The following is a 217-nucleotide window of genomic DNA, read 5'->3' as shown; positions in this document are numbered from 1 at the left end:
CCCTTGCCCGCTGACGCCATTTCTGTCAGAGGAGAAACTTGCCACAACAACAACCCGCCGCCGCCAAGCCGAGCCGAGCCGGGCCCCGCTCTCCCCCGCCGGGCACGGGGGGCGGCCCCAGCATCGCTCCCTGCAGGGAGCAGCGGTAAAGGGGAGGGAGGGGAGCGAGTCCCGCCGCAGTCCGGTGATGAGGAGAAAAACAACCCCCTCCCCCGCC

This window comes from Gavialis gangeticus, unplaced genomic scaffold (genome assembly GCF_001723915.1).
Source record: "Gavialis gangeticus isolate Ggan-Ray unplaced genomic scaffold, GavGan_comp1, whole genome shotgun sequence".
NCBI classification, from domain to species: Eukaryota; Metazoa; Chordata; order Crocodylia; family Gavialidae; genus Gavialis; species Gavialis gangeticus.
The sequence above is the reverse complement of the archived record's forward strand: the minus strand, read 5'-3'. Positions refer to the sequence as shown.